At 43.5% G+C, this 12,346-nt stretch overlaps 1 protein-coding gene across 1 annotated transcript in view; it reads right to left on the bottom strand.

The window, feature by feature from the left end:
• Window positions 1-12,346, bottom strand: part of LOC310875852 (pyruvate carboxylase, mitochondrial-like) — a 427,358-nt gene that overhangs the window by 347,181 nt on the left and 67,831 nt on the right. The window lies entirely within an intron of this gene.

Below are 12,346 nucleotides of genomic sequence, written 5' to 3'. Positions count from 1 at the left end.
TGATTGGAGGAAGGCCCCCTCTATCCTGATTGGATGAAGGCTTTCTCACCCCTGCGGTTCACAGGGGATAGGGAGGAACTAATTATATGGTCGGCACACTCTATAGTAGGGAGGATTATCACAAAAATGTTATATTTTAATTAAGTTAAATGACTGAATATACGTTTAACTCATTGGGCGCCGAAATCGCCATTTGAAGCCTGTTTTCCAAAGGCCTGAGATTGATTACAGTGATCAATTATGTCCTGTATGTGCTCATAACACTCCGGTTCAGGTGGGATAACAACACCAATGAATCATAAAGGGATGTATTATGAAAACTACTCATGGATATATAAAAAGAAAGGAACTGACAGGGAACTCTCTTTGTGCAAAAATATTAGTAAAAAACGTTCGCTCTGAAAGAATATATATTCAAAGATTTGCGCCACATTTTCACGATTTAAAAGAAATAGCATGAGCTTGTGGATCTGCTATTTTTTAATAGCTAAATCATAGCATAATGCGTAAAACACCAAAAGGGGTTCCCGCCCAGAATGGATTAATGAAAATACATAGATAGACAAACGGCACAAAGAGAGTTCCCTGTCAGAGAGACAGGGCTGTCTGATCAGACCGCTCCCCCTCAGAGAGACAGGGCTGTGTGATCAGACCGCTCCCCCTCAGAGAGACAGGGCTGTGTGATCAGACCGCTCCCCCTCAGAGAGACAGGGCTGTCTGATCAGACCGCTCCCCCTCAGAGAGACAGGGCTGTGTGATCAGACCGCTCCCCCTCAGAGAGACAGGGCTGTGTGATCAGACCGCTCCCCCTCAGAGAGACAGGGCTGTGTGATCAGACCGCTCCCCCTCAGAGAGACAGGGCTGTGTGATCAGACCGCTCCCCCTCAGAGAGACAGGGCTGTCTGATCAGACCGCTCCCCCTCAGAGAGACAGGGCTGTCTGATCAGACCGCTCCCCCTCAGAGAGACAGGGCTGTGTGATCAGACCGCTCCCCCTCAGAGAGACAGGGCTGTCTGATCAGACCGCTCCCCCTCAGAGAGACAGGGCTGTCTGATCAGACCGCTCCCCCTCAGAGAGACAGGGCTGTGTGATCAGACCGCTCCCCCTCAGAGAGACAGGGCTGTGTGATCAGACCGCTCCCTGTCAGAGAGACAGGGCTGTCTGATCAGATGCAACGTTGAATGCGTCCCGACTCGAGCGTTGATGGATGAGGTGTAGGTGTAGGAGATGTTATGAAGAAAAAGAAGAAAAAAACACACGTTGAGCAGGTTTTCCCACAGAAAAACCCATCATCTTAAATGTGTCGAAATGCACCACAACTTAACATTAAGCATCCACACATGTGTGATCGTCATGCAGGGCTTGGAAGACATTTCCATATGATAAACAAGAGAGAGTCCCCTTCCTAGATTTCCTGCCTGCATCCCCTCCCCCCCCCCCCCCCCCCCCCCCCCCCCTGCCATGCAATTTCATAGTAAGTTCCTGCTTAAATCTATACTGAACGAAGTCAGGACACGAGGCCCTGCCAACACATGGATGGATATTTTCGCAAAAAACGTCTATTTTCGGTTTCCTCTACATGTGGGCCCCTCGTCCACATACAGTCAAAATGAAAAATACCAGTACTGATTTATTGATTGATTGATTGATTGGGTAGCAGTTTGCAGGGGGGAAAAAAAGCACAGAAAGTACGTTTCAATACAAGGTTTGCTAAGAAGATTCATAAGGGGAGTTAAAGAATTACAGACTTTTTTTAATCTTGAAACTGCTCTCCAGAGAGCTTTACAAACGTTCCATCATGCATCTGCAGATTTTTTTGCATAGAACGTGGCAAAACACAATTTCTAGGTATTATTTTATTTCCCATGGTGTGAAAGCAGTGCAACCATTCACAGCATGACGACATTCGTCAGCACCGAGGCAATCACAGATCTATTCAGAGGGCTATGTTTTCTTGATTGAAGCCTTTTATCGGGTTGAATGAGTTTTTTGTCCCCCAGGCGAGACACTTTAACCCATTTAGAGCACGATTCTACAAATGCCTTCTAAATCCTTGAAAAGCCCATGTTTCTATGTCAGTCGTTCTCAAACATTTTCATGTCAAGGACCCACAAAATGATATGAAATTGGCCGCTGACCCCCCCACCATCTGAAAATATGTTGTTCCAGAAGCAAAGATTTGAGTTAAAAACTCTCTCTGAAAGAACATGTATTCAAAGATTTGCGCCACATTCACGATTTAAAAATAAATAGCAGACGTACAAGCTCATAGCTCGGCACTCGGTGCCGCGCTACGAGCTTGTAGATCTGCTATTTGTCAATAGCTAAAGTGTAACATAATGCTTAAAACACCAAAAGGGGTTCCCGCCCCAAATGGATTAAGAAGAATATAATCAGTTAATTTCCACTTTTATTAAGTCTAGTCCCTGAGGAGGATTTTCTTTAGCTTTTAGCTCTACTTTAACTGTGCAGGCCTGCTTTGACTGCCAGAGTGGGGAAGAAGACAGTCGAGACAGTTAGGATTTCACAACGAAACCGTATTAAACCGTAAAGCCACACAGACTTAAGACAGACATACAGAAAGAAATTGAGCCCTAAGCTGACAACGAGCACTATTTATTAATCTTGCTAGCCTTGGTATTGAAACATAAGGCTGTAATGAAAAGGATAGCTTTAAAGGGGTATGTAACTGCACGCACATTGCACTCAGAGGCATATACCTACAGTATATGCAAACGCACACGTACCGGATGATACATCTCTAGACCTTTGCGACAGAGTGATATGTACACGGAGGGTTGAATGTTACCTGTAGGCTATATGGTAGCAGAATTGCACTCAAAGGAATCATTAGGCAAAGAACATTATGTGTGATGACCGAATTAGCCATGGGCTAGGCCTGGAATCTGTGCGTGTGCGTTGTGTGTGTGTGTGTGTGTGTGTGTGTGTGTGTGTGTGTGTGTGTGTGTGTGTGTGTGTGTCTGTGTGCGCTGCAAGCTATGGTTTTCAGTTCAGTGAGTTAGCACCTGCTCTCGGCTCATCATCTGGTCTTTTTGCCTAGAAACAGTACAATTAGATTTGTCTCTCTCTCATCACAACCACACACACACACTAGCAGGGATACGCCATCGTGCACGCTCAAGAAGATCGCCCGTCGTGTGTGTGTGTTAATGTCCACTGTAACTACCGTGTAATGACGATACGGTATGTGAACACACACTAACACAACGAGGTGACAGTTGGCTTCTGCAGGGAGAAATTAGACCCACTTATAGCATCTACTCTGTAGAGACCCATTACCATCAAACATACAGTAAACACACATGCAAGCATACAGTACATGCATACATACTGTGTGCAGTGCACACACACACACACACACACACACACACACACACACACACACACACACACACACACAGGGGACATTAAACTGAATCTGTACTGAAACACTAAAGCATCAAATGTAGCAGATCCATTCGTTACACGTCTCAAAATTGAAGATCGACGAGGAAAGCTCACAAAAGCGTCTCAAACATAATTTGTGACATACTGTACCGAGAAATGGGATGCTAGGGATAATGTGGTCGATAAGGAAGGTGCACTGCAAATGCATGCACATTGAAGACACGTATTAACATGCATTACATGGCTAGAAATATTCACATATACTGTAGATGACTCATGGACATTCATTTATTCATACCAATTGCTGTCCATATCTTAAAAATATATATTTGACGGCACACCTCAGACTTGCAGTTCAATAATAAATGGAATTCATTATTAACTGAAGGTAACTAAAAATATTCAGAGTAGAGCTTTGAGGTGTGTTCTCGGGGTGCACAAATAGTGAATGTGACACAAGGCCTGACAAGGCAGAGATGTGAAAAGACCAGACTATGGAATCGCCTCATCCAACTGCCAGAAGAAGAAGACGAAATTTATATTTAATTGGGAAAAGAGAGGTCTCCTCAATGTTCTCACTTTCTGATCTAAATGAATATTTTATGAATAACCTTCATTGTAATATTAATACAGTCTAACAGAAATTGTGATTGTTACATCAGGAGAAATGGATGGTGGACATTTTGAAAAAAAAAGCCAAGTTAAGAAATGATATTCAATTCAATGAGGAATATCACTGAACCGTATGTTGCATTTAATTTAAAGAGAGCACAGAGGTCCCTCTGGTGCATTACCCCTGGCAGTTGAGGTGGGCAGATACACTGGCATTCCTGTTTTGGATGTCTGAATGTTGTGTGTGTTTGCTGTTCACCAAGGACATTGTTTTGCTTCAGGAAAAGTCAGAGAAGGCATGGCGGTTGAGTTGGACGGTGCGACAACAATGTATCCATAACCGTTTGTTTAGTGGTGTGTACATGTGGTGTATGTACATGTGGTGTATGTACAGTACATGTGGTGTATGTACATGTGGTGTGTACATGTGGTGAATGTACATGTGGTGAGTGTCTTGTAAGCCTATGCATAGTGTATTGCATCTTATGATGCAATACAAATAAATCTATTAACCATCACCATTTTAAAAAAAGTTATAAAAAAACGACATAAATTTACAAAACCTGATCCTGACCTTTACAAAAATGATCATCACATTCGCTCTCTGTGCAACTGTGTATTTTACACACCTGAAATCAATGTATAATATGCAGCCGTGCTCTCCTAGCCCTTCATATAATGATTAAAAGTGAGTGGACATTCAAACTTCAAAATAGCCCTCTGTGCGTGTGTGTGTATGCACGTGTGTGCGTGCGTGCATGTGCGCACGTGTGTGTGTGTGTGTGTGTGTGTGTCCTTTACAAGCTGTGCAGAGCTCCCATTACCCAGCTGTTGAGATGACTAATATGAAAGCCATGACCTTACCTTAGTGGGTAACACACACACACACACAGACACACACACACACACACACACACACACACACACCACAAGTGAAAAATCTGGCTCCATGCAGGGAAGGTTAAAAGAAAAGGGCTCAAGCTGAGATCGCTGTGTGTGTGTGTGTGTGTGTGTGTGTGTGTGTGTGTGTGTGTGTGTGTGTGTGTGTGTGTGTGTGTTGTGTGTGTGTGTGTGTGTGTGTGTGTGGTGGTATAATGCCTCCAGAACCTGCTGTGGCGATGATGATGATGATGAGTACATTTAGCTGGCATTCAAGGCCTCACTGATAAACTACAACGCAATTACCAAACACAAGGTCTGCACTAGCCTGGTTTCAAGCCCAGAGCAGAGACCCTGCATGCGCACTCCACTGAGTGAGCTTCAGGAAGCTCAGAGTCTGCTAATCAGGCTAGGTCTGCAGTACACACACACACACACACACACACACACACACACACACACACACACACAAAATGAATGTGTCTGTCAGTCAACACACACGTGTACTGTGTGTGTGCTGCACACGAGTCCATATCGCTCCATCGCCCTGCTAACACATGGTTACAGAGTGAAATTGCAGTATAACAGATTGAGGAGCCACTGTAGTGTTAATGCAGCCACACTGACAGAGCAATCAATGAGTCATACTGGCATTGGAAAAGGTCGTCGGGAGGATGAGGCACACATACGTGCACTTACAAAAAGCACTGCCATGAAGGACAGCACCATCAGACAGCTATGCACGTGCACACACACACACACACGCGCGAGCGAGCACGATGGATAATTTGCAACAGCATGTTGTGCATGTACTCTATGCACACACACACACACATACCTTCATTCCATTTAGTGTAAATTGATAAAAAATAAATCGCCTTGAAACCCCCTGTTACAGTTGGCCACACATGAGCACTGTGATCACTTTCAAACACCACTTAACTTCATAGTGATGGAGTCACAATGCCAGAGAGGTTAAGTCTTCGCATACAGCCTACTTTAGTTAGTGCCACTGTACAATATATACACACGTGGAAGCACAATGCGTTGTGAGCTTGTAGATCGGCTATTTGTGGTGCACAGCCATATAGAACTATTCTTTGGATCGTGTGCATTTATGGGTGGCTTTGGGTGCAATGATTAATTTGTCTTTTAGTCTCGAATTCATTTGTCCACTGATCCATCCCACCACCCACTGCCAGCTAAATGCACATCGCTCCACCACCGTTCTTTCCAATTTCACGTTCTGCTACCTTGTCTGTTAACCACTTAAACCCTATATACTGTATACTTTGTTGACTGGGGGCCCCCCCAAGGGGTATGTCCTTGGGCCCCTCAATTTCTACCTCTTGTCAGGGAGGGGGGGGGGGTGAGCCCCCAGTTCAAATATGTGCCGTATCCAGGGGGGCAGTCAGACAGATATTTTGTGAAGCCACAAAGAAATCGGGATTCATATAATGGCCTGTTGTGGCGCTGTCATTGGGCCCAAAAAAAACCATAGCCCCATAGAAGTCCATGTATTTGGGCCCAACTTCACCTAGACTGTATTACCTTAATAAACATGGTCATGAATACTTTTTGCTTCCAGTCAATAGTTTAAAGTCTCATTTCTAATGTCATAATATTCTTTTTGGAAAATTGTGGTCCCATTTATAAAAAAAATGACCATAAAGTTGCGCATGTTCTGAGGGGCGTGGCTACCGTTACAGTCTATGAACGGGATCCCCCACCCACTCGAGTCAAAATAAAAACCAACGAAGAAGAAGGGGGGAAGTCCCGCCTCGTTGTCTGGGCCAGCCAATGGGCCAGCTGGGCCCAAACGGATCTAGAAAGATGGCGACAATTCAAGGACTGACAGGCTTCATTTTACGTTCATGTTAGACCCGGGGAACGCTTTTTACAGTCTATTGCCGTATCTCATCACCATCATCATCACCCTGCTGCCTGTTCCCTCCCTTTTCTTCCCTGGCTTGGTCCAAAAAGCATGCTAATAAAGCACCGCGATGTCTTTCTCATTGCCATCTCCAATAGTTTGGTTTCTTTCCCTATAATCCACTTTTACAGGCCTATGTTTTTTATTCGTTTTTTTTATTGGCTCCGTTTAATGCTTGCTGTATTGTATTTTTACAATATTGTGCTGTGTTCCCTGTTTTTAACTTGTTTTGATTGCGTATAGTATACTGTCGATTGTTCAGCACCTCGTAACATTTCCTTGAAAGGTGCTTTATAAATAAGATGTACGTTCTTACTATCCTTTCACTTCTCTTTTTCTTTCTGATCCGATCTCTCCTGCTTGGGCAATGCGGTATACTGTATATGTGGCACGGCAGTGTGTGTGTGTGTGTGTGTGTGTGTGTGTGTGTGTGTGCGTGTGTAAAAGACAATTCAGAGGTACCAAATCAATCACATGATTGATGTAATTGATCTGTTAAATGCCGATGTCAAGTCAACTCAGTGTGTGTGTGTGTGTGTGTGTGTGTGTGTGTGTGTGCGTGTGCGTGTGTGTGCGTGGGGCAGTGCATGCGGTCGATTGAGGGGGCCGACGTCCAGAAGTGCTGAACGCAGTTTTCAATGATGGCTTCCGTGGGATAATCTAATTGTTTCAAACACATAATCAATGTCATAGTTGAGCAGAACACACTTTGTCTGCTTTCATGACACTTATGAGGACAAGTCATTGATTAAATGTGAGATTCGTGCTTCTAGCGTCGTCACTCCTCAGTAGCTGAGTGGACCGAAGGTTCATTCACTCGCAAATGAAGTCATGAAGGGAATGGACATTCCTTTGTTAGCACTGGCTCATTAAGAAGCCTCAGAGACAAAACGCAAGGTCGTAGGTTGGAATTGACTGCTGATCAGAAGCCCTTTGACCTTTTGAACTTCATGCGAGCGTTAACACATTTCCCCGCCCGACTGCGTTCTGCGTCAAGCCCGATTCAGTTGTGAGCTTGTAGATCGGCTATTTTCACCATGCAAACCAAGTATACAGTGACTTATACTGGATCTCTTGTCCACTAGTCCCTTCCTGACGTTTTAGTCTAGTTTTTATTGGTTGACTAAATCGTATGTCTAAGTCTTAGTTTTAGTCATCATAGACAGTGTTGTAACTAACGTTACATAACGAAACTACTATTTGCAATAACTTGTAACCTAATGCTTTACATTTCCCCATTCCATAACGGCGTTATAGTTACTGTGCGTGTGATAACCGCGTTATGGCGTTATTATGTTATTATGTCAACTTCTGTGATACAAGTGAAAAGTCTCGCCATGCAGCTCCGTGAGTCAGACTGTCATACAGGCGTCTCTGTGCTGACTGCTGCTGAGAGAGCGCTCTCTGTGTTGACAGTTTTGTTTGTGCTCTCATACTCATACTAGCCTCTGAGCCCACATGGCTTCACACGCTAACATGAACAAAGCACGTCGCAGAAGAGGTCATTGTTTGGCTAACGTATGGCCAGATTTCAGGGTAAGCCAATCAGAGACAGTCTGACAGAGTAGGACGGGCTTTTCTTATGCCTGTAGGTAAACACAGACCTACAGTCTATGACACAGACACACAAACCCTTGTAACGCATACGAAGAAAACGCCGGTTGAACGAACATTGCACACGCTACAATGGCAAATGCGGATAACAGCGAGATCGGATGGTTTGTGGGTTGGAAATATCGATTTTAAATCGCCACAGTAGCATGTCACCAAGAGTCAACTTGACAAAATGATTGCTAGGTAGCCTATGTTGTTGAGGAAATGCTTCCCCTCTCAACGGTGGAGTCTGTTCCTTGGTCAGCAAAATACCAGTGAAAGCAGGGCCAATGAGCAGAAATACATTTTCCAAATACCTGAACAGTAAATATTCTAAAATGGAAGATGAGCTCAAAAATACATTTGATGAATTAGAATATCTCTCTATCACTGCAGATATATGGACTCATTTTTTATTTGATTATTATAAAAAAGAAATGAAGGCAAGTTGAGGCTACAATAAAGATGCCTGTCAAAATTTCTGAACATGTTGTATTGTTCCACTACATTTCATAATGTTAGGAGGGGGAGTTGTCTTTTATCTTACTGTGCGACAGAACAAAAAAACCTTATTTTAAATCGTTTTTTATATTATTTTTTAAAGTAAAGTAAAGTAACTTGAAAGTAGTAACTTTCATAATTTAATAACTAGTAAAGTAACAAATTACTTTTTTAGATAACTATAACTATAATTATTTACTTTTTAAAAGTAACTTGAACTACACTGATCATAGGTTAGTTTTCATTTAGTTTTTGTCAGTTGAAAAAAGGAGTCGACGAACATTTTTCGTCTTAGTTTTAGTCGACGAAAATAACTGCAACACACACCCTGTTAGTCTACATCCGGTTCTGTTTTTCTGCGTTTCCAGTGGATCCTTCAAAAATAATTTGTGAATTAAGGCGAATTAATGAATGAATGCAGCAAGGAAATGTGTTAAGGCTCATTCCATATTACATGCCGAGGGTTATGTGTGTCATGGCCAGGGGGCTGAAGAATCACACGTTATAATAATAGAATTAGCCGTTTTTATACCAGACAAAGAAAGACCCAAACAATAATTCTCTGCCTTCTTTTTTTCTCCCTATCAATCCATTCTCTCTCACTCTCTGGTGTCCAGATTTGCAGTAATCTCATCCAATTCTCTCTCACCCAGACTCACCTCAGAATTCATTGCATGTGCACACACACGTGCACACACACACACTAATCTCTGTGCTCAGTAGGACTCAGAAGGCCTACACCCACACCAGCGGCATACCCAAATCTGAACGGGCACGTTCACAAATCCATGCAGTCAGACACGTGGATATAAAGGAAAGCACACGTGGTATATGCGCACTACGCACAGAATGTGCATCTTTACACGTTGACCTACATGTCATAATTGATGTGCGCATTCACCACATATGCACAGACAAACCCAATAATGCATGAAAACGTATACAGTGGGGAGCATGTGGTGCAAATGAAATACTGTACTGTACACGGCAATAGTGCAAACATAACGCATGGAACGCACCTTCCACACACACGCACGCTTGTGCGCGTGCGTGCGCACACACACACACACACACACACACACACACACGGACACGGACACGGACACAAAAACTTGAGGCACTGAAAGTGAAAACCCACTCTTAATGAGAACACACCCCCCCCCCCCCACACACACACACACACACACACACCGTTATGCACCCACACGCTCATATACAGCCTTCTGTAATAGAAAACAGCTTGACTGGAATCCCTTCAACCATTTTATCTATTCATTTATGCATCCGTTCATTTCCACTCTCCTCTAAAGGATTAGAGTCCATTACTTTTCCTCGTCCTCCCCCCCCCCCCCATCCCTATCTCTCCTCTATTCCCACCAATCTGTAGCCGAGGGCCCAGAATGACACATTACTGCTGAGTCTTCACTTTAAAGTTACAATTGACAAAATACCTGTACCTAGGATTCTGTCCCCCTTGCATGTGTAAACCGTCCTGACCATTATAAGGGTGAAAACGTGAGGCGCTGTGGTCGACCTCCAGCTCTTAAAGGTTTTATGACATTCATTTTAATTTATTTTTCTTTTTTCTTTTAGGCTTTATGACCTCAATTACACCCAAAAAACCTGAACTTTGAACATTCAGTGGATTTTCTGTGGTCTGAAGTTTTCTTTGGGGTTTGGAGCTACTTTTGAGCTACTGTACAATGAAAACAGGCAACACAGTGAAACAGTGACATCTGCTGGCAAATCCCATTGACATATATGGGATTTGCAGTAAGTGATGTCACTTACTGCCGGCAAATCAGAGCACCTGTTTGAGCCAGAAAACCCCAGATCACACAAAATCTACTGAATGTTAAAAGTTCATGTTTTTTGGGTGCAATCGAGATTAGAAAACCTAAAAAAAATAAGAACAATTCCAAAACCTTTATTTTAATGTCACAATCCCTTTAAACCCACCTGGAATTACTGTAGCTTTTTTAACCACATTAACCATTATTTTTTAAACTTTAGCTATAGAGGGTATGCGTGTCACCGTGTCACGTGTGACATCATCATCATACCCTGAAGTTATGCAGGAATGCCTACTGAGTGGCAAAAAACTACTTTCTGGCCTTCATAGCCCATACTTCCAAACAGAAAAGTCCTATTTGATTGCATTCCACGGCCCGTTAGCATAAAATGCTAAATCGTGCTAATTATATATATTTTTCCGCTGGATTATGGGGAATAAAACTAATCTCGGGATGCTGTGGCATGGTGTCGTATCTGGGAACCAATAATTATATGCAATATCTCGTTCGTGAACAAAATGTACTCAACTAGGTCTGATTACTAGCTGGCTGGCTTAATATGCAAGACAGTTAGTCTCTGAGGCCTGTCTTTGTTATTTAAAGTCAGGGTGTCGAGGGTTTGTTTATACTCTGAGTCTAGATCCTGCTCACACCTAAGGATTTTACCATGCTAGAAGATGAACAATGGATCAAAGCTACAGTGATCTACCTTCCAGAGGAGTGGCCAAATGCCAGTCTGGCTCAATGTGTATCGTGACTCTGTTTAAAGCAGTTCGATTTAAATGTAAACTTGGTTAATTGGGCTGGTCACTCCTGTGGCCAGGTCGCTCCTGTGTGAGCCGATGGTATGCTTTGTTGCTGTGCTGCTGTGTACTATATAATAAAACAACATCGTGGAACATCGAATCTCGTCTGTCTGCCGTGCACATTTTCTCTCCTGTATTGTATTTTAATATACGACAATGGCATCCATTGCAAAGGTAAATTAATCTCGGTTTCTCGGGCCCGGCGTCGATCCAGTTAATAACCAGCACGTGCCCGCTCTGATTCTTCCAGCCTGAGAGTACACTATAGCCTGCCTCTGAGCTCTACCTCCTGTGTGCCCACACATCCTAATCCCCCACAAGGATGTGAATCAGTGCTCCAACACAGCATTCTTATTTGCTCCTTTCCTCCAATAAAACCTTCACATTCCTCTCCTCGCTTCCTTTGCTCTTGTTCCTTCCTTTCACTTTCCTTGACCTCGCCTCACGCTCTACATGGCGGTAAGATGATACGCGTCTTGTCCTTCTGTCTTCGTTACACGCCACCGCTGTTCACAAACACGGTCATTGAATTAACGATCCTGTCCTCATGAAGCATGGCTTCAACAACACAACAACAACAAAAGTCCTCCAGAAAGGAAACTTGAAGAAAATGGGAGATGAGAGACAGAGACAGAGACAGAGACAGAGAAAGAGAGAGAAAGAGAACAGGAGAGCGCTGAAGGCCTGTGATGGACATATGTCATAGGGAGCTGGAGGAATCCCTTCCTCCCTATATGCCAGGGCGAGGGGCGAGAATAGGAAACCCCACGAGAAGAAGAGGGGCAAGCCAAAATAAAAACCAGGAAGTGGTCTTGGAATGA

The sequence above is a fragment of the Protomyctophum parallelum genome (assembly GCF_964188405.1).
Source record: "Protomyctophum parallelum genome assembly, chromosome: 18".
In the NCBI taxonomy this organism is placed as follows: domain Eukaryota; kingdom Metazoa; phylum Chordata; class Actinopteri; order Myctophiformes; family Myctophidae; genus Protomyctophum; species Protomyctophum parallelum.
Note: the sequence above shows the minus strand (reverse complement) of the source record. Positions and strands in the feature narration are given on the sequence as shown.